This window comes from Ornithorhynchus anatinus, chromosome 2, assembly GCF_004115215.2.
Source record: "Ornithorhynchus anatinus isolate Pmale09 chromosome 2, mOrnAna1.pri.v4, whole genome shotgun sequence".
NCBI lineage: Eukaryota > Metazoa > Chordata > Mammalia > Monotremata > Ornithorhynchidae > Ornithorhynchus > Ornithorhynchus anatinus.
Genome location: NC_041729.1, coordinates 82,866,170 through 82,885,314, shown reverse-complemented (window position 1 = coordinate 82,885,314; position 19,145 = coordinate 82,866,170). Strand labels below are relative to the sequence as shown.

The following is a 19,145-nucleotide window of genomic DNA, read 5'->3' as shown; positions in this document are numbered from 1 at the left end:
TAGAGGGCTTTTGTATTATCTCCCATGACCCAGTAGCTTAATTAAGGCAGAGGCAAGAAGTAGGAAGAACAGTGAAGAAAACATTATAGAATCTAAGAGGGAACGAAAGCCAAAGCATAAACTGCTGACTTCACAAGGAAAGAAAGTAGTATGGCCTGCTACATCGAGCATGGGCCCGGTAGTCAGAGGACCTGGGTTCTAGTCCAGGCTTTGCCACTTGACTGCTGTATGACCTTGAAAAAGTAACTTAACTTCTCTGGGCCTCAGTTCCCTCATCTGCAAAATGGGGATTAAGACTTTGAGCCCCATGTGGTACATGGCTTATGGCCAACCTGATTAGCTTGTATCTACCCCAGCCCTTTAGTACAGTGACTGTCACATAATAAGCACTTAACCAGTCTGAATTGTACTGTCCAAGCACTTAGTAAGTGCTCTGCACACAGTAGGCACTCAATAAGTACAAGTGAATGAATGAATGAATACCATAAAAGAAAACAAGGTTTGGAAACCACTGTAAAAGGAAGAGCAGAAGCCATTTAGATATGGGAAAGATGAAAAGGGTGAAAAGTCAGAGCTGAATATACTCTTATCTTCTGGGAGAGGGCATTGCTCTTTAAAAAGACCAAAAACATACAGGATGAGAGGGAATCCAGGTTTTGTTTTGAATGATATTTGTTAAGTGCTTACTCTGTGCTAGGTACTGTTCTAAGCACAGAAGTAGATTCTAGCTAATCAGGTTGGACTGAGTCCATGTCTCACATGGGCTCAGAGTCTTAATCCTCATTTTACAGATGAGATAACTGAGGCGCAGAGAAGAGAAGTGGCTTGCCCAAAATCACACAGGAGAGAAGTAGCATTATATCTAAGTTGCATCAGTGTTCCGCTTCATCACTGTGCTTGAGGAGCAATTGCTTTGTTTAAGGAGAGGCACTGCTTAAGTGGGAGAGAAGTCATAAGTAAAATGTGAGGCTTGATAGTTATCTCCAGAGAGCAGTCAGAGTTTAGCTACAATTATAGAACTCTGTAGTTATTTTTAAGAAGGCAGGTGGTGGCTCAATGTCTCCTCAGTTAAAAATGATTATTTTGATTTTACCGCTGATATTGACCCTTTAAAACTCCAACACTCTTTCCAAGCACATAAATCTTAGAAAGAAGTCATATAAACTGAGAAATGTTTGTTCCTTCACTAAAGAATCTCAAGATCCCAGTTCTAGTGGTCAAATAGAGACTTGCTGTTTCAGGTTTGGTGATAACACCCCAAAGGAAGAGGTTGGCCCTACTTGTGACAAAAGGCTTTGGATCTTCCCAGGTTTGCCAAAACATTCCTCCAGTCTCCTAGTTCAGTCCATACTTCACTCTGTTGCCCACATCATTTTTCTCAAAAAAAGTTCAGTTTTCCCATCTCCCCACTCCTCAAGGACTTCTAATGATCACCCATCCAGCTCCACATCAAACAGAAACTCCTTAAGACACTTAATCAGCTTCCCCTCACCTATATTACCTGTCTGATTTCCTCCTATAACCCACCCCACTCACTTTGCTGCTCTGACACCAATTTACTCACTGTACCTCATTCTCATCAATCTCGCCACTGACTCCTTGCCCATGCCCTCCCTCTGTCCTGTTACTTCACACTGTGTGTGACCGACTGCCACTCTCCCTATCTTCAAAGCCTTGTTAAAATCACATCTCCTCCAGGAGGTCTTCTCTGCTTAAGCCCCATTTCCCTCTACTGCCTTTCCTTTCTGTGTCACCTTTGTACTTGTATCTGTACCCTTTAAGCACTTGATATTCACCCCACTGTCAGCTCCACCCACAGCTCTTATGTACAGATCCATAATTAATTTATATTCGTGTCTCTTCCTCTCTTCTCCTCTAGACGATAAGCTCTTTGTGAAGAGGGAATGTGTCTACCACTTGTATTCCGTCAAAGTGCTTAGTACAATGTCTTGCACCCAGTAAATGCTCAATAAATACCACTGAATGATAAAGATAAGTCAATTTCTGTTTCATTTGTAATGGACTGTAATAAAAGAATTACAGTTTAAATTCTGGAAATATAATCATTGTGCCCAACTGGTAATATTCGTTTTTAGGTTCTAGAACTCTTAGGAAAAAAAAATTTTAATCCCTTGTAAGAAGAGAACTGGACTCAACCAACCACATTTAGGAAACTGGACCCATTTTTTTTTCTTTTCAATGTTCTTTAAATATATTAAAAACAATGAACTTGATTCACCTCTCTCCCCAACTCGATCCCACCCATTCTACCTATTTCCTTCAAAAGAAACTGAATAAATTAAGCTCTGCGATTGAATGGCCAGTGGTGTTGTAAACACATCCACAAATCACCTCTAAGTTCTGTTCAGGACTATTTTGGCCCCACCATGACACTATGTACCTGAATTTTTAACCCCTAAATAAGAGGGAAGAATCATACTCTACACAGTTGATGGCCATTTCTGGCATTTCTGAAGTGAAAACTTCTCTTACACTTTTATTTTTATGAGGTGGAGCTGTATCTGTCAATGTTTGTGTGGGGGTGTATGCATATGGGTATTTTCCATGCTTCCCACTCTATAGATTTAGATTGACCCAAGCCAGAGCCACCCTTCAGTTCTGGTTATAGAGCTTAAAGCTTCAAGAGTCCATCTGTGCTGCAGACTAGAGGGAAAGCTGGTTAGCTAGATCTACAGATTTCTTAAGGAATCTGTGAGGTTTAATCAATCTGGAAAAATGACATTAGTGCCCCAGGGCTGCTATGAGGCTCTGTGTTTAATAGACACATATTTTGGAGATGATAGAAAGAGGTCTCTGCTCTAACTGCCACTCTCCCAAAGTGAGAGCATATGCAAATTAGCAATGTGGTGTGTTGAATGAATAGTTTGGACACGGTACAAAAGCAAATTGTTATAAAGTGGGGTGAAGATAGGGGAAAGAGCATTTGATTTATTTCCTACCATATTTAGTCTGGGAGCCATTTGTCAAGGAAGAAAATCTTTAAGGTTTTTTAATTTTTTCTTATGGTATTTGTTAAGTGATTACTATGTAGCAAGCACTGTACTAAACTCTTTTTTTAAATGGTATTTATTAAGTGCTTACTATATGACAGCCACCGTTCTAAGTGCTGGGGTAGATACAAACTAATCAGGTTGGACACAGTCCCTTTCCCACAGTTTTAGTCCCCATTTTACAGATGATGTAACTGAGGCCCAAAGAAGTGAAATGACTTGCCCAAGTCACACAGCAGGCAAGTGATGGAGCTGGGATTATAACCCATGACCTTCTGACTCCCGGGCCCATGGTCTATCCCCTAGGCTGCACTGCTTTTCATCTTCATTGAGTGCTTACCATGTGCAGAGAACTGTACTAAGAACTTGGGAGGATCCACTACAACAGAGTTGGTAGTTTTCTCATCCTCCTCTGCAATATCACATTTCCTCATGCCTCCAGGGCATCTCCACATGGATGTGGAGCACCATGTTGTAGTGGATAGACAACGGGCCTGGGAGTCATGGGTTATAATCCCTACTTTTCTCAAAGTTCTCTATCACCTTATCCCCTCCTACCTCACCTCCCTTCTCTCTTTCTACTGCCCACTCCGTACACTCTGCTCCTCTAGTACTCACCTCCTCACTGTCCCCCATTCATTCCTAACCCACCGTCAACCCCTAGGCCACATCCTACTGCTGTCCTAGAATGCCCTCCCTCTTCACATCCGCCAAACTAACTTGCTTCCTCTTCAAAGCCCTACTGAGAGCTCACCTCCTCCAAGAGATGTTCCCAGACTTAGTCCCCCTTTCCCTCTGCTGCCCCCCTCCCCACCCTCTGCTCCTCCCCCATCCCCTTCCCTCAGCACTGTGCTCATTTGTATATATTATTTATTGCCCTATTTATTTTGTTAATGAGATATATATCCCCTTGATTCTATTTATCTTGATGATGTTGTCTTGTTTTTGTTTTGTTCTGTTTTGCTCTGCTGTCTGTCTCCCCTGATTAGACTTTGAGCCCATCACTGGGCAAGGATTGTCTCTAACGTTGCCAAACTGTACATTCCAAGCTCTTAGTACAGTGCTCTGCACTACTGAATGAATGAATTAACTTGTCTGCTGTGTGGCCTTGGACAAGTCACTTCATTTCTCTGTGCCTCAGTGCCTCATCTTTAAAACAGGAATTAAGATTGTGAGCTCTATGTGGGACAGAGACAGTATCCAACTTGATTTTCTTGTGTCAACCCCAGCACTTAGTACAGTGCCTGGCACAGAGGAAGGACTTACTATTATTATTACGCCCTTCTGGCCCCACAAAACTTCTCATCTTCCTGAAGAAATCTACTTCTCTCTCCCTTTAACTTTCCCATCATAGTTGACACACTGCCATCCCTCCAATCTCCAGAGCCCACAACCTTTAATAACCTTTGAATCTGTGCTCTTTCACTGCTTACATTCATTCTGTTTCTAGATTCTCTCGATTGCCAGCTGAAGGAAAATGTACATCTCACCTTTGCTGCCCTCACCATTTTAGGTTATGATATGGGGAGAAGAGAAAGGCATTTTCCAGGGTGGCATAATAAATGGCCCAGAAGCATTAATGCAGTTCCCCAAAGCCTAGATTATTCTTTGGAAGTAAGTGGTAAATCCGAATCAATGCATGCTGTTTAAAATTCTTCTACTGCCTACTTAAACATGGTAGCGAGCAGTGGTTTTTGAGTATCAGATACTGTGAGCAGTTTTGTAGGAGCTGCCTCATTCTTTTTGGTCTTCTCCCAGAGCTAGCAATAGATAGGAGGACTCTGGCTCCCAGATCCTATACTCTTCAGGCCCCATGGGTCCCTGGCCCTCCACCCCCACCAGGATTCAGGGGATCTGGTATCAAGGTACTGCTTCTTGGGAAGGTTATTAGACTGTAAGCTCTTTGTGAGCAGAGAACACGTCTTCTGACTCTGTTATATTGTATTCACCCAAGAGCTTTGTACAGTGTTCTGCACATAGTCTTCTTCAAATTCCTTCTAATCGTGTTCGAAACATACGACTCCATGGACACACTCTCTCCAGAATGTCCCATCTTCTGCCATAAAGTCATTCTGGTACGTGTATCCAAAAATTTTCTAGGTAAAGATAAGGAAGTGGTTTTCCATTGCCTTCTTCCACGCAGTAAAAAATGTGAGCCTCTGCCATTGTCTTTGAATAACATTTTGATGACTTGATCATCCGCCATTGACTTTCTCCCATGCTGCTGTTGCCCAGCACAGGTGAATTAACTTTGTCTCGTGCTTTGGCTTAGACCTTTCCATTATGGATAACTGTTTATGGCATAATTCTAAGCCTCATTAGTGGATGAAAACTCTCTTGCCACGATAAGGCATCGATTCATAGGAGAGCTGCACGTGGTAAGTGCTCAGTAAATACCATTGATTGATTGGTTGGTTGCTGAACTTGCATCCATGACCTTTGGGCATTTGTTATTCACCCCACCCTCAGCCGCAGAGCATTTATGTACATATATTTAAATTGTATATTATAAATCATTTATTTCTATTAATATCTGTCTTCCCCCTAGCCTATAAGCTCGACATGTCTCTGAACTCGGTTGTACTGTGCTTTACCAAACGCTTAGTAAAGTGCTCTATGCGTAGTAAATGCTCAATAAATGCCATTTATGATGATGGTGATGATGGAAGACAAGAGGTGGTCTGCGCTATGTACTCTGCTATTTTGCTAAAGCAAGACTTGCTGTATTTTTTTAGGTGGCTGCAACTGGAGTAGTTTAGAGCATAAGCAGATCCCTAGCCGGGAAAAGGTTTTATCCACAGCCTCAATTTGCTGTCCACTGTTATGTCAGTAATCTGTAGAGAAGCAGCGTGGCTCAGTGGAAAGAACACGGGCTTTGGAGTCAGAGGTCATGGGTTCAAATCCTGGCTCGGCCATTTGTCAGCTGTGTGACTTTGGGCAAGTCACTTAACTTCTCGGTGCCTCAGTTACCTCATCTGTAAAATGGGGATTAAGACTGTGAGCCCCACGTGGGACAACCTGATTCCCTTGTGTCTACCCCAGCGCTTAGAACAGTACTCGGCACATAGTAAGCGCTTAACAAATACCAACATTAGTATTATTATTATTATTATTAGTGGCGTGAACTGAAAAGGGTTAACCACCATGTTAATTAGTTGCCAAGACAGGACAAGATCTCTGAGACCCAGTAGGTCAGGAAGCAGCGTGGCGCAGTGGAAAGAGCACAGGCTTTGGAGTCAGGGCTCATGAGTTCGAATCCCAGCTCTGCCACTTGTCAGCTGTGTGACTGTGGGCAAGTCACTTAACTTCTCTGTGCCTCAGTTCCCTCATCTGTAAAATGGGGATTAAGACTGTGAGCCCCACGTGGGACAACCTGATTGCCCTGTGTTTACCCCAGTGCTTAGAACAGTGCTCTGCACATAGTAAGCGCTTAACAAATACCAACATTATTATTATTATTATTAGGAACCCAAACACTGAAGCTCAGCCAGACTATTGATAGACAGCAGGAGCTCTTGGACAGGACAAGACCATTGAGTCACCTGCAGGAATGGCAGTGGCCCTCCTTGAACCGAGCCCCCCAAAATAATGTTGGTATTTATTAAGCACTTACTACATGCAGAGCACTGTTCTAAGCACTGGGGTAGATACAGGGGAATGAGTTTGTCCCACATGAGGCTCACAGTCTTCATCCCCATTTTACATATGAGGGAACTGAGGCACAGAGAAGTGAAATGACTTGCCCACAGTCACACAGCTGACAAGGGGCAGAGTCGGGATTCGAACCCATGACCTCTGTCTCCCAAGCCCGGGCTCTATCCACTGAGCTACGCTGCTTCCCCAAGAGCTTGTAATACAAAGAGGAGAACACCAAAACACCACAAGGTGCTATAGATAATAAATGCCACCATGAGTTAAATGAAAACATTATTGATTCCCAGGGAGATGGGGGACTGCCAATCACACATCAATTCTTTCAGCCGTACCCATATACTTGTATAAAGTTCACAGCCAACTCTTCCAACACAGCAGACACATCTGAGAGGCTACAAATTGAATTTTGTAATCAGTAGTATTTACTGAGCCATTACTATTCCCAGAGCATTTATTCATTCATTCATTCAGTAGTATTTATTGAGCACTTACTGTGTGCAAAGCACTGTTCTGAGTGTTTGGGAGAGTACAACAACAAACGGACGCATTCCCTGCCCACAGTGAGCTCACAGTCTGGAGGGGGAGATGGGCATTAATATACATACATCCATAAATAAATGAATAAATAAATAAATTACAGATAGATATGTGCTGTGGGGCTGGGAGGGAAGGTGAATGAAGGAAGCAAGTGAGCACTGTACTAAGTGCTTGGGAGATTACAATACAATAGTTGGTAGATATCAATTAATGGTATATATTGAGCACTTACTGGTTGCAGAGCACTGTAATAATTGTTTGGGAGATTACAATACAACAATAGGCAAACCCATGCCAGGAAGGGAAGTGCTGAGTGGCACAACCATTTATCTCAGGCCCCCTTGTATACCAGCTATAGCAGCATTTAAACAGCAGTTCAAAGGATAAGGAGGAAGAGGAGAAGGAAGAAAACAATCAGATAATAATTGAGAAGTAGCATGGACTAGTGAAAAGAGCGCAGGTCTGGAAGTCAGAGGACCTGAGTTCTAATTCCACTCTGCCACTTGTCTATTGTTAATAATAATAATGTTGGTATTTGTTAAGCGCTTACTATGTGCAGAGCACTGTTCTAAGCGCTGGGTTAGATACAGGGTAATCAGGTGGTCCCACGTGAGGCTCACAGTTAATCCCCATTTTACAGATGAGGTAACTGAGGCACAGAGAAGTGAAGTGACTTGCCCACAGTCACACAGCTGACAAGAGGCAGAGCCGGGAGTTGAACTCGTGACCTCTGACTCCGAAGCCCAGGCTCTTTCCACTGAGCCACACTGCTTCCCAATTCATTCCCAATTGTTCATTCAGTCATATTTATTGAGCGTTTACTGTGTGCAGAACACTGTACCAAACACTTGGAAAGTACAAGACAGCAATAAAGAGAGGCAGTCCCTGCCCACAGCAAGCTCACAGTCTGGTGGGGAACAGGGGCAGACATCAATACAAGCAAACAGGTATCAATATCAATAAATAAAATTATAGATATATACATGTATACATAAGTGCTCTGGGTGAGGAGAGGAGGTAAGAACAAAGGGAGTGAATCAGGATGACATGGAAGGGAGTGGGAGATGAGGAAAAGTGGGGGTTTCATCTGGGAAGGTCTCTTGGAGAAGGTGTGCCTTCAACAGGGCTTTAAAACAGGGGAGAGTTATTGTGTAACCTTGGGCAAGACATCTAACTTCTCTGTGCCTCAGTTATCTCCATCTTTAAAATGGGGAGTAAGATTGTGAGCTCTATGCGAGACAGGGACAGTGTACAACCTTTTTATCTTGTATTTACCCCAGTGCACAGTGCACATAGGAAATTCTTAACAAGTATCGAAAAAACTGAGTTTTTCGACCTCTGTCTCTGTGTCTCCTACCCCCCTAACACTTCTCTCCCTTTCCTCATTCTCCTCCTCATTTGCAGGAAAGACAGACTCTTTTTACCAAACCCCCCTGCCCCTTCACAATTGGGCTTCTTCTATGTTAAGGCAGGAGGAGGGGCAAGAACCAACCTGCAGACTCCCACCTCTCTTCTTCACCCCCCTCCAATCCACAGCCTCCCCTCCCCCACTCCCTTCTCTACAGCTCTCCTTTCTCTTGCTCTCTCTCCCTTCTCCCCTCTCCTTCCTCTTCCTCTCTCCTCTTTCTTATCCTCTTCTCACCTCCTCTTTTTATCCACCCCTCTTCTTCCCTCCCCCCACTCCTTATTTATCCTCTTTACTTCTTGCTCTTTCTCTTCCTGTCCTCCTTTCCCTTCTGCTCTTCTCCTCCCTTCCCCCTCCTCTCCTCCTCTTTTCACATCTTCTAATCCTCCCTCTTCTTTTTTCATCCCCCTCCTATTTTCTCCTCTCCTCTCATCATTCACTTTCTTCTCCCCTCCCCTTCTATCTCCTCCCCTTTCCCATCCCTGATGGCAGCAACAGCTGTTGCTACACAGAAGTCAAGTGGTGCGATGGTCATCACATCCACTGTGTATGATGTCACATGCCACAAATTGTAAGGCTCTGGATCCTAACTGCTGAAAGGTTTCATTTGGTTTGGCAGTTCTACATAAAAGTTTCCTGACCCCAGGTTTAGGGAATATTTGTGTATATATGTGTGTGTTTGTGTGTATCTTCAGAGAGAACGGGAGAACAAGCCATCCTGCAGGGCTCAACGAAAACACTACTTAGAGTAAGATTTTATCAGTAAGCATGTATGGTGCAATCCTGTATGCACTGAATGAATGTAAACATGATCTCCATGCTGACTTCCATCATACGCAACCAAGGGTTCTTGGCACCATTTTCATACCTTCCTTTTGAAGCTTCCGCTCTTAAGACTGCTTCCTCATCACATTTATAATTACTCTGCATCAGGCTTCTCTTTCCTAACTGACCACAGCTGAGCTTCCTGAGTTGAGGTTTTTTTCATTTTGTTTAAAATATTTCTGCAGTTCTTCAGCTCACCATTTCGAAGTTGTTTGGAAGTGTGCTGCTATCCATTCTTGTCATTTTTCCTGAGTAACAAAGTGTGATACGACACAGACCTGGCAAAGATCTCGCCATTTGCTAGTAGAACATGTGGGTGGCATTAATAAAAATACTCTAGAATTCAGATGTGGTATCTATAAACCTTCATTTTGGTTTTTGGTTTGATGCCTCAAACTAAAGTTACATATCAATCTCCCAAAAGGATCTATTAGCTTTTTGTCTAGCCTCACTGCCAAGATAGCACAATTTAGTGGTACCAGTCAGTAGTTGAAGTCCTTGACTATGTTTTAGACTTGTCAGATGCAACCTTGTGCCAAACTGGACACAGTAATTGTCCGTCCTTATTGCTTTAATAATAATAATAATAATAATAATGTTGGTATTTGTTAAGCGCTTACTATGTGCAGAACACTGATCTAAGCGCTGGGGTAGATACAGGAGAATCAGGTTGTCCCACGTGAGGCTCACAGTTAATCCCCATTTTACAGATGAGGTAACTAAGGCCCAGAGAAGTGAAGCGACTTGCCCACAGTCACACAGCTGACAAGTGGCAGAGCCGGGAGTCGAACTCATGACCTCTGACTCCGAAGCCCAGGCCCTTTCCACTGAGCCATGCTGCTTCCCACACTGCTTTATATTTGTCACAGTATTTTATTGGAAGACAACACAGTTTCCCAAAGAGCCTAATTATTTTTAGGGCTTAACACGTGCCTACATAGTGGTAGTTGCAATTCTTAGCATATAAAGAAATGGACCTTTTATTAAAGAAAAATGCACTCCAGTATTCGCTGCATCAATATCTGTTTGAGAGTTGTTGGCTAGTGTCAGCTCACAATATTGTCTATTTGGGGCAATAGAAAATCTGTTTCCTTGGGTTGAAATTTTAGGGAATACAGTTTCCTTCACCATTGAAGCTGAAGCTGAATAATAGAGATCTTTACTCTGATTAATCGTCTTTTCTCACTCTGGTAAATATTCTGCCCCTAATATTATGTTGGCCACAGCTTCATCTGCAGGTGTCGGGGCTGGCCTTCTGAGCATTTCAGTCAGTCAGTCAGTCAATCATATTTATTGAGTGCTTACCGAGAGCAGAACACTGCTAAATCCTTGGGAGAGTACAATCTAACAATATAACAGACACATTCCCTGCCCACAACAAGTTGGGTCTCCTCTCCCAAATCTCCCAAGGCTGTTCAGATCACATATACAGATGAAAAGCACATATGTGTGGATCATCTACTGGTAGATTCTGAAATTAAATGCAGATTTTGAATGGGGGTGGAGTCTATCTACCTAGAAATTTAACTTTTACAGTCGATCCTTGTTTTCTCAACATCTTAAGAGCCAGGTGCTAAATAGTCAATTCTAATGGTTTAAAGTAAGAAGTTTGCCACTTCAGCAATCAAGAAACAAGAGAACATGGCTAAAATATTTGTTCTGGTATGTCTTGACTTATGCTGTCCTATCATTTCCGACCCATAGCGACTCCATGGACATATCTCTCCCACAATATCCCAACTCCATCTGCAATCGTTCTGGTAGTCTTTCCATAAAAGTTTCTTGGTAAAAATAAAGAAGTGGTTTACCATTGCCTTCTCCTGCACAGTAAACTTGAGTCTCTGCCTTCAACTCTCTCCCATTCTGCTGCTGCCCAGCATTGGTGAATTTTGACTTGTAGCAGATTGTCTTCCATTCGCTAGCCACTGCCCAAGCTAGGAAAGGAATGTGTATGCCTCTACTTAACTCTCCCTCCCGTAGCAGAGACTGGTAGAGTACTGGAAACACTCCAGGTGTGATCCTGAGAGGGGATTCTGGCATGTAGTCAAAAGTATTTATTGTTTTTATGGTATTCGTTAAGCACTTGCTATGTGCCAGGGTTAGGAACCAGCTAATTAGGTTGGATACAGTCTCTGTCCCAGAAAAGGCTCAGAGTCTTTATCTCCATTTTACAGATGAGGTAACTAAGGCACAGAGAAATTAATGACTTGACCCAAGTCACACAGCAGACAAATGGCAGAGCTGGGATTAGATTCCAGGTTCTCTGACTCCCTGGCCTGTAGTATGAAAGAGCACTGTTCTAAGCACCTGAGTATATACAAGGGATGAAAGACAGTGTCCCCAATCTCAAGTGCTTATAATCTAATTTGGGAGGAAGGCAGACGTAAATTATCTGAAAATAATGGGACAACACTACAGCTGTTGACAGCAGAAAAATGAAAGGATAAGGAGGTATGAAAATGAATATAAAGTAAATAAATGCTATGGAAAGGTGTAAAAACAGTAGTGCCAAAGGTAATAAAGCAAAGTAAGATTAAATTTGAAAATAGGTATTAATATTATCATGGTCTATTGAAATTACAAATTTGTATTTTACATTTACCTTAGCACTTATGTATATTTCTGTCATTTTATGTATTTATATATTGATGTCTATCTCCCCCATTCTAGACTGTGAGCTCTCTGTAGGCAGGGATTGTCACTGTTTGTTCTTGTATTGTTCTTTCCCAAGCATTTAGTACAGTGCTGTGCACACAATAAGCACTTAATAAATGATGATTGAATGAATGAATTTGTCCTTGAAAATTAATGTTGCATTCTTTGAATCATGAGGAAATGTGTGTTGAACATGTACATACACAGCTCTTCTTTGAATTCAGGGAATGCCTATGTCATCTATATTTCACATATGTTGCAAGTTGTATCAGTGGTATTTAGTGAATTCTTACTAACTGCACAGCACTGTACTAAGCCCTTGGAAAAGTACATGTTCCCTTCCCACAGCAAGCTTACAGTCCAGAGGAGAGACAGACATTAATATAAACAAATCATTTATAATATAAGTGGTGTGGGATTGGGGGTCACAGAGGGGAGAAGGAGCCAGGGAAAAGAGGGCTAAATTGAGGAAAGCTGCTTGGAGGAGATTTGGCCTTCATAATGCTTTGAAGGTGGGGACTTTGGTGGTCTGGCCTGGTCTGGTGTGAGGAGTGAAATGATATATGTGTCATCCATGTTTCAAAAATGTACCAAGTTTAATGAGAATTGAAAGGCTACATCCAGATTCACCCAGAGCCAGTAAGAGAATGTAGTCTTGTGCTTTCCTCAGACTGATTTTCCCAAAGATATATCTCAATATAAAATTTCGAGCAGTATCCTTTCTTCCTCATGCCTTTTCTAGATTAAGCATTCCATGAGTTAACACACCTCTTCTTCCTTTCAGGAATAAATAAACTGCTTCCTGAAGTGACTTCATTTTTTTGATTTGGATGCATCAAAAGTGAAACAATCCTATGACTTGTCAGGGTTTGACTTTTTTTTTTTCCTCCCTGGTGCACTCTGATACTTAAGAGCCTTTCGTTTAAGAAGTTAAAAAAATGGGAAGCATTAAATAAGGAAGTGTTGCTGCTTTGGATAAGTGGGAGGTTTTGGAGGGGCACAATTCCAAGATCATTTTGAATGCTGTTTTTAAAAATTATGTGATTATACCATTTCTTCCTGACTAAATCATGTTTTGATGAAAGATTAAAAGGGAACACCTGCAAACTGCCTTTCGTCCGCTCACCCGTTTGGAAAATTTGTCAGCCTATTTTTATCGAAATGTAATTTCGAGTTTCTAAAACCAATTTAAATTCCTAAAACTTCTCCATCATGAACAAGGCAGCTATTCCTGTAAGTTGTCTATTTAACAGTAGATTTGGGTTATAACTAAGTAGCTTATTTTACACTTTGATATTTGGCAAAAGGATTTAGAGGTTGAAAGAATATAGAATGATGACCCTGTGTTCAATTCTACCAAGAATGAACCATTTGTCTTGAAAGTACTCCATTAGCTCTCCCCCTGCTAACTTACCTCACTGATCTCCTCCTACAACTCAGCCCACATACTTAGCTCCTCTAACACCAACCTTCTCACTTTACCTTGATCTCGTCTTTCTTGTCGCCAGCCACCACTTGCCCACCTCATGTCCTCCCTTTGGCTTGGAAGCCTGACCCCCTTCATATCCGACAAACCACCTCTCTCCCTATCTTCAAAGCCCTTCTAAAATCACATCTCCTCCAAGAAGCCTTCTCCAACCAAGACCTCACATTCCTGCCTTAGCTCTCCCTTCTGTCATGCCCTTGGGCCTGTTCCCCATAAGCACTTTGATATTCACCCCTTGTCCAGCCCCACAGCACTTATGTACCTTTTCCTTATCTGCAGTTTATTTCAATGCCTTTCTCCCCCTCTCATCTGTGAGCTCCTTGTGGGCAAGGATCATCTCTTTCTACCGTTTCATATTGTATTCTTCCAAGCATATGCACGTAGTACAGTGATCTGTACATAGTAAGCACTCAGTGAATACCACTGATTGACTGATTGGTTTAGGGATTACATCTGTGGTTCCTTAACTCAGGTTTAAAACTTTAAAGGTAGATGTTTACCAGTCCACAAAAGGGAAACCAAAATAAAGGTTGAGTGCAGGTTTTATGATTGTTTAAAGTTGTTCCATGCAGTGGAGTTCAGTAATATTTAAAAGTATATGGGTGGAAAGGCAAATAGTTTTTTTTTTAAGTTTCACTATCCAATAGTAGTAATAATAGAGAAGTAACATGGCATAGTGGGTAGAACATGGGCCTGGGAGTCAAAGGTTCTAATCCCAGATATGCCACTAGTCTGCTGTGTGACCTGGGGCAAGTCACTTAACTTCCCTGTGCCTCAGTTACCTCATCTGTAAAATGGAGATTAAGACTGTAAGCCTCATGTGGGACATGGACTGTGTCTAACCTGATTATCTTGTATTTATCCCAGCACTTAGTACAGTACCTGGCACATAGAAAGTGCTTAACAAATGCCATTAAAAACAATAGTGTTTATTAAGCCATTACTGGGTACAGATCCCTGTACTAAGCACTGGAAGATAATACAAAGTTGGGAATTAATGCTTAGTTTATGCCATTTTTCCAGGCTCAATCTCAGCATGCTTAGAACCAGCAGTTCTTAGTTCTGGCACTGCTGGAATTGTCAAGTTTCACCCACAAATCTCCAACCTACATGCTGTGCTCCTCTCTAGAGAACTTTGCTATTGCATGTGACCTTCAACTCTCCTGTCTCAAATTCATTGCTCACACTTTTCAGCTGAGCAGTCAACGAAACTATTCAACTGATCCCAGCAGAATAAATCAAAGTATGATGTGAGATTTGGCTTAACCAAATTCATTGCATTTGGAACACAGCCACAGGTAAAAATCTGTGGTTGTGCCCCAAATGCAATGAGTTTGAACAGCACAAATAATCGGGTTACTTCTGGTTGGCCACTTGACTGCCTTTTAGACAGTAAGCAAGGTCAAATCATTCACAAAGGGAGCAAAGCCGGAGAAAGCAGCAAAGAGGCCACCCGGCTCCCCTCAGAGATGTGGAAGGAGGGTGAGCTGTCATTAGGACATAAATTGGAGTCTCAGGGGTGAGGTTCCTCTTGGTTGAGGGACAGCCGTGGGGGCAGGGCAGCAAAATGTTCTTCTGCAAAATGTCACATAGATATTATCTCATGTTGAGCGTGCACACAGCACAATATAACGGCACATTACTGCACACGAGTTGGCTTTTTTCCCCGTTTCATGGTGGCAGAGTGTCCCCGAGCTTTGTTGTGGATTGTAAAGCATTAGTTTTGACCAGTTTGAACTTAATGCAACAGGAATTAATCATTGTGGGTACTAGTCAACCCCTTGCTATGATTGCCTTGCTGTGTCCAGATTTGTCATCTGTAGTCCAAATCATCTTGCTAAGTGCTTGGGAGAGACACGTTTCCTGCCCACAATGAACTTACAGTCTAGAGGACGAGCTTACGTTTTTCGAGGGGACCTGCCTCTCCATGTGGGAGAATGGGGTCTACCAGCTGAGCCAGCCTAACTCAGAGAGAACAGGACAGAGCAGCAGAGCCTGCAGGCTCAAGTTCCCAACAGCGCTGGTCTGCTCTCTCTTTTAGTCATACTCTTGAAACATCTCTTCTCCTCCCCTGAAAGAGATGCTGCCCTGACTGGTGTGCCCCCACCTCCACTCTACCTGTAGAGTCAATCAATCAATCCATTGATGGTGTTTATTTAGCACTTACTTTGTGCAAAGTACTGTGCTAAGTACGTGGGAAAGTATAATAAAATAGAGTTGGTAGGCACAGTCCATGCCCTCAAGAAGCTCAGATCCTCACTCCCCTCTTTTCTTCCCTTTACTTTCACTTACCCCCTCTAGTTCTGAGCCCTGTGGTGCCCTCTAGACTGCAAGCTCATTGTGGACAGGGAATGTGTCTGCTAATTCAGTTGTATTCTCCCAAGTGCTTAGTACAGTCTGCTCATAATAAGTGCTCAATAAATATGATTGATTGATTTCCCTGCTTAGTAATGCTCTTTCCTCCAATTGCTGAGCCATCCAGGTCTTTCCTCTCCCTCAAGGTCTCCTGCAGGCAGCATTATTGGATTTAAGCTCCTTCCCAGTCTGGGGTTTTAAGCATATTACCAGCTACCATTCTCCTTGCATTTATCATTAAGCATATTTCTCTTATTTACACAGCCACTTTCTGTTTGTTTGGTCTTTTCCCTCTGTGTTCGCTTGTCTCCTTCATTCGGTTGTAAACTTCTTGAGGTCAGGGCTCACCTTATTTTTCTTTGATAACTCCCTTCTGATCCTAGTGCCATGCTTTTTTCAACAAACAATGTAGAAATATGGCATTTCCTTCCAATTCAAAATTTCATCTTCTCATTTGGTGCCCATAAGAGCAAAGTGTCAAACTTCTAGTTTCAGCCTCTGGCTCCATTCACTCCAGCTGTTCTGTAACTTTTTTTCTTTTTAAGCAGCAATTCTTATTGAGGAAGTCTTGAAGAAGTTGCCCCAATTTATATGCAACAGTGATTCCGAGGATTATTTTTTCCTATGAAATGAAGCTCAGTGGAAAATTACTCCTACAGATGATTACTCCTCAATGCATTGATTTTCCCTGAAAAGATTCTTGGATGAGGGCATTAGGATGCTACCTCTCAAGAGCCTTTTTTTAAATTAATCTTTAAATTCTAAGGTGAATCACTAAAGCCAGCACTAACACTACATCCCCCAGAATAAAACACTCAGGGAAAGAGTCAGTGAAGAATAAGGGATCCTTTCAGTCCTTTCAGCTGGAGCGAGCAGCAGGAAGAAAACTCGGTAAACAAAATTAAGAAAGCTACAAAACAAAGTAGGCTTCCATTCTGGGCACTTATACAAAACATTCTGAAACAAAGGGAACAAAAGCCAGCTTTACAGGTCTGCCTCCTCTGCTGTCTAATTCATGTGGAATGTGGTCTTTCTCTTCCTCAAAGGTCTAAAATAATCTGAACGTTAAGGATATCAAATTTTCCCCTTAGGCAGTGTTTTTCAGCGTCTGACTAGTTTATCATCATAGTTTATCAACTAGTTAGGGAGACTGATAAATAGCCCCATCTGCAGATATATATTTGGCCATCCTTCATTTCATTATCAAATGCAATGAAACGCTGTTTGGGAAAGGGGATGTTAGCTGGCTCTATATCCCCAAATTGCCCAATTCCCCCAAAAGAACATCAAGAACTAGTTCGACTACTGCATCTGCCTCTTCACTGATCAGAGAAGCAGCATGGCTCAGTGGAAAGAGACCGGGCTTTGGAGCCAGAGGTCACGGGTTCGAATCCTGGCTCCACCACTTGTCAGTTGTGTGACTGTGGGCAAGTCACTTCACTTCTCTGTGCCTCAGTTCCCTCATCTGTAAAATGGGGATGAAGACTGTGAGCCCCACGTGGGACAACCTGATTCCCTTGTGTCTACCCCAGTGGTTAGAACAGTGCTCTGCACATAGTAAGCGCTTAACAAATACCAACATTATTATTATTATCTCCCTGCCTCTTGTCTCTCCACACTCCAAGCCATACTTCACCCTGCTGCCTGGATCATTTTCCTGGAAAAAACATTCTGCAGACGTCTCCCCACTCTTCAAAAATTTCCACTGGTTGTCCATCCCTCTCCACATCAAGCAGAAACTCCTCACCATCTCTTTTAAGGTTCTTTTAAGATTGATCAATCAATCAAGCAATTAGTGTTATTTATTGAGGGCTTACTGTGTGCAGAACACTATACCAAGTTGGTGAGACATGATCCCTACCCCACAAGAAGCTTTCAGTCTAGGGGGACTTAGAGCTTAGAAGAGCTCGGTCAACCAATCAGTGATATTTATTGAGCACTTACTGCATGTGGAGCCTATACTAAGCTCTTGGGAGAGTATAACAGAGTTGGTAGACACATTGTGCAATGTGGCTCAGTGGAAAGAGTACAGGCTTAGGAGTCAGAGGTCGTGGGTTCTAATCCCCGCTCTGCCATCTTCTCGGTGCCTCAGTTACCTCACCTGTAAAATAGGGATTAAGACTATGAGCCTCACGTGGGACAACCTGATTACCCTGTATCTACCCCAGCGCTTAGAACAATGTTCAGCACATAGTAAGTGCTTAACAAATACCCAAATTATTCTTATTCTTATTCTTATTGTTGTTCTCTGCCCACAAGGAGCATGCAGTCCAGAGAGGAGCTTACAGCCTAACACCTGAAACTGCGGTGGGGCTTGGACTTCAGGAGCCTTGTATGTTGTCTAAGGTAGCAGTACATTAAGTGCTCAATAAATACCACCGATTGATTAACAGGGCTGTGGCCTCGCAGGGACTGCTCACTTGATCACTTGTTGGGAGCTTTTGGAGTCCCTCAGCAAGCACATAACCTACATCTCTCAGGCCAAGTCAGTTGACATGAAATTGAAAATTTCCCTCATCTTTTGTCTATAAATCAAGGATGTCAGCCCTCATAAAGTGAAACAAGGCAGTCCTCATTTTATCTGATGGTTTCCCCCCAGAATAAGTATAATTATTGTGCTATTTGTTAAGAGCTTAGTATATGCCAAACACTGTATTAAGCACTAATAGAGAAGCAGCGTGGCTCAGTGGAAAGAGCATGGGCTTTGGAGGCAGAGGTCATGAGTTCGAATCCCAGCTCTGCCATCTGTCAGCTGTGTGACCGTGGGCAAGTCACTTAACTTCTCTGTGCCTCAGTTACCTCATCTGTAAAATGGGGATTAAGACTGTGAGCCCCACGTGGGACATCCTGATTCCCCTGTGTCTACCCCAGCGCTTAGAACAGTGCTCGGCACATAGTAAGCGCTTAACAAATACCACTAAGGTAGAATCAAGATAATCAGGTCCAAACATGGGGCTCAGAGTCTAAGTAGGAGGGAGAGCAGGTATTGAATCCCCATTTGGCAGATGAAGGAACTGAAGCACAGAGAAGGTGTGAATTGCCCAAGGTCTCACAGCAGATATGTGGTGGAGTTCGGATTAGAACCCTGGGCTTCTGAACCCCAGAGCCGTTCTCTTTTAACTAGGCTGTGCTGCTTCTCAACTGAAACCTAAGTACGGTAGCACCAAACATTTGTTTCTACTGCAGCTTTTATCAGAGAGCCAGATTTCAGTTTCCT

General features: G+C 42.7%; 1 protein-coding gene and 1 non-coding gene across 2 annotated transcripts in view; one reads left to right on the top strand and one right to left on the bottom strand.

Moving 5' to 3' along the window:
• Nucleotides 1-19,145, top strand: part of PHACTR2 (phosphatase and actin regulator 2) — a 212,020-nt gene that overhangs the window by 46,683 nt on the left and 146,192 nt on the right. The gene's annotated exons all lie outside the window — the stretch shown is intronic.
• On the bottom strand, nt 11,325-11,462 carry LOC114809840. Its single transcript, XR_003757614.1, has one exon. It is a non-coding gene; the product is annotated as a small nucleolar RNA SNORA7 (small nucleolar RNA).